The sequence below is a fragment of the Eubalaena glacialis genome, chromosome 3, assembly GCF_028564815.1.
Source record: "Eubalaena glacialis isolate mEubGla1 chromosome 3, mEubGla1.1.hap2.+ XY, whole genome shotgun sequence".
Taxonomy (NCBI): Eukaryota; Metazoa; Chordata; class Mammalia; order Artiodactyla; family Balaenidae; genus Eubalaena; species Eubalaena glacialis.
This window is the reverse complement of record NC_083718.1, coordinates 33,351,495-33,355,170: the sequence shown is the minus strand read 5'-3', so window position 1 is coordinate 33,355,170 and position 3,676 is coordinate 33,351,495.

Below are 3,676 nucleotides of genomic sequence, written 5' to 3'. Positions count from 1 at the left end.
GACACTACAGTCTAAGGGCAAACAGACAAACAATTATGATAAAATACTGCAGGAGCTCTTCCTTCCAAAAATATTTCTCCAGTCCCAACCACTTGTCAGGCATTGCTCTGGGCACGAGGGAGACGGTGGTGAATAAAACCGATGAAAATCCCTGCCCCGTGGCACTTCCATCCTAGTGGAGCTACTGTTCTGGCACTGTGATAAGGGGGGCTGGGGGGGCACATGGTGGGGTCCCTAACCTGGTCTTGGTATCAGGGAATCCTTACTGAAGGAAATGATGCTTTACCTGGTAACTAACAGCTAAGGAGGAATTGGCCTGGTGAAGGACCAGAGAGGGGCCAGAGTTCCCAACAGAGGTCCCCCTGCCAGGCAGGGCGGGGAGGTGAGAGGCATCCCTGGGGACTGAGAGAAAGTCCTCCGTTTGCAGCATCGAGAGAGACTGTGGCCAGAGCTGAGCCTTGGCAAGCAGGCAGTGGCTGGCGGTGGTGGGCCCTTGTAGGTCACAAGAAGAACTTGTCCTCTGGAGGCCACTGCGATGGCTGCCATGCGGAGTGGCTAGGAAAGAGGGACAAGAGGGCAGGCGGGGGCTCGAGGGGAGGGAAGTGTGGTCTAGGCAAGGCTTGTGGTCGGCTGGACCCGTTGGAACAGAGGATGAGGGGAGAAGGAAATGAATGCAAGACAATGACGAGGAGGTGTTGACAGGACTTGGTGGGATGTGAGTGGAGGAAGAGGAAGCCTCAGTCTCCTCATCTGAAAAATGAGGCCAATGCCCTCCTCCGTGGGCTGTTCTGGAGGATTCACTGGTATGAGGAGGGCTCTTGGCAGTGTTTCTGTCCCCTCACTGCCAGCACCCCTTCACCTGGTTTTTTGTTTGCTCCCCTCCAAGCCTATGAGCTTAGTTACAATTTTTCTGTACTTCAGCAAGGGAAACCTACTGTCTGATCTTCTAAGCCCTTGCTCCCCCCATGCCCCCGACAGGCGTGCACAGAGTGCCCTGGTACAGGCCGCTGCTCTCTACTGGAACGAAACTTCCTGCCTTGCCTGTCCGCCGCCTCCAGCACACGCTGCAGAGGGAGCCTCCAGGTGCGCGTGCAGCAGGCCTGGCCTCACGTGGGTCCACTGTCGCAGCTGTGTCTGCTGTGCGCGGCAACTAGTTTTGGGTGTTGCTGCCAGCGTGGCTGCTTTGAGGCTGCCATTGGACTGTGCGCTCCTGGGAACAAGACCCCATTGTGGGTACCCGCCACGTGCCTGACTGCGGCATCTGCCTGTGGCTGTGGATGGTGCAGTGGGAGCCCCTGCTGAGCAGGAGCAAGTGCAGAAACAGCGTTTCCCCCAATCCCCTTGCGCAGTATGGCACCCAGTAGGGCCCGGCCAGGTTTATTTGGCAAGAAGATCTGGGTTTGTTTTTCTCCAAGCCCCACGGGCGTGTGCTGCCCAGAGCCCTGGCCTGATCATTCACTAGCAGCGTGGAGCTGCCCCTCAGAGCAGGGCTGTGGTGGGTAGAGGAGCAGCCTGGTCAGAGCAGTCTTGTTAATCTGGGTTCTCTTCTCTGAAAGGATGCTGAGGACAGGTCCCTGGGACATGCTGCCCACCCCCCGCCCCCCAGGCTCTAGTGGGCTCCCCTTGGCCCGGAGTTACAGCCCCACATCCTGCCTCTCTCTGCCAATACCTGCCCCTACTGGCTGGGAACCGAGGGCCAGTCTCAGACTCAGGAGTGGGGGAGGGAGTGTGGAGCGGCCCACAGTGTTTTGGCTCAGTTCCATTTGCCCTGGAGATTGGTCACTAGCATGTCCCCTAGTCTTGATAGGAGGGATGCTGTGGGCCTCAGCTCCCCACTCTCCACCCCCATGTGAACATTCGGTCCTGGCTCCTGACTCTGGGGAAGATTCAAAGTGCGTGGTTTGGGGCTGGTGTTGAATCTCCATGTGGCTTTTGCAAAGACAGAACCTTTTATCTCCAAGCGGCCCAGGTGGGCCTGGCCAGGGCTCTGTCATTCTGCAGGGCACTGAAAACATAGTGCTTACTCAGGCACAGTTTCCTGGGTGCGTGCCACCTGCGCTCAGAAGGACCCCACGCTTGGTTTAATGATCCAGTGTCACCGTCTTGGAACTCTTCATGATTTTTGGACAAGGGGTGGGGCATTTTCATTTTGGACTGGGCCCTGCCAATTATCTCACTGCTCCTATTTTACTTTTTGTTGTCTCTATCTTCCCTTTTATTATCTTTTGAATTTTGAACTATGGGGATATTGAAAAAAAAAACTTTAAAAACTAAATACCACAGAAGATTAAAACAAAGAAAGACACACTTACTATTTGTTGTGCACATTTAGAATGGTCCCTACGTCCATTGCAGTGCACGAGCTGCTGCATACACACCCACGCACCACACGTCCAATCCACAGTCCGACCGACTCCCAGGAGAGCCTGTGTGACATGCAGGGTGCCACCCCCATGAAGGACACAGAGACAAAGGTGTGCTCCAGGCCACCTGCTCCTGTGTCAGGTCCATGCCGCTGCCCAGGACGAGCAATTCTTACTTCACAGCTGGGTGGGGAGAAGGGGTTCCCCAGACTCTCTTACTGACTCCCACCTCCCCTTTCCCCCTACCTCTGGGCATATCTTCAGTGTCAGATGACACTTGGAAGTCATAGGCTAACATCCCCAGCTCTGCTGGGAGCTCAGGGAAGGATACTTCTGTGTAGACAGGAGACTTCTGTGGTGGGCATGGATGTGGTCATGGGAGACCCTAGGGGGGTCATCTTGCCTATTCCCTTCAGGTTGGGCTCTATCTGTGTTGTTTATCGCCAGAAGAAAAAGAAGATTATGGCTGTAGAGACTGCAGGGACAGAGACTCCATGAGCTTTCCAGGCCCCTCTTCTAGTATTTGTCACTGATGCAGATTTCTTGCCTGAATCACTGATGCTGCAGTTTTTGCTCATCTCTCTGTAGGCTTAAGAAACTGGGATTTTCCTGCCCCACAAATCTCGAAGGGTTGAAAATGCCCAGAGGCCGAGAACGAGCTTTGAGCATCTGCACGGGAAACCTGCAGCTCTTCATGGGCCCGTGGAGCTTCCGCTTTCTGCTCTGCTGGAAGGAAAGGAGCACTGCTGCCCTCTGGTGGCCAGTTGACAGAGACCCAAGGAGTCATCCAGGGGGTGGGGTCTCCTTTGCTTTTCTCTGGGACAGCAGCTTTGAGTCCTCAGGTAAATTAATCTTTTCACTGTTCCTGGAACACAAGTTTGTCCTCGACCTGGGGCCTTTGCCCTTGATGCAACCTCTCCTCAGAATGTTCTTTGTCAAGTTCAGGTGGCAGCCCCTTTCTCATTCTCTAGCCTTTGAGCCAGTGTCACCTCCCCAGGGAAGCCTTCATGGACTACTTTGTCTGAAACAGCACCCAACTGTCCCTCTCTATCCCATTACCTTGTTTCACTTTGTTCAAGCACTTACCTGCTATTTGAAAATACCTGTTTAAATTCTGTGTTTCCTGCCTCTCTCCCTCGCCAGAATGTCGGATCCAGGAGAGCAAGGTTGGTTACATTTGTCACTGGACCTCAATGCATTGTACATAGTAGATACTCAAAAATACTTGTTGAAAGAATAGTAAATGTATCTCAACAAGAGCAACTGAGATTCAAGCAGAGGTTCTGGTCCTCAAAACCACACTGATGTGGGCA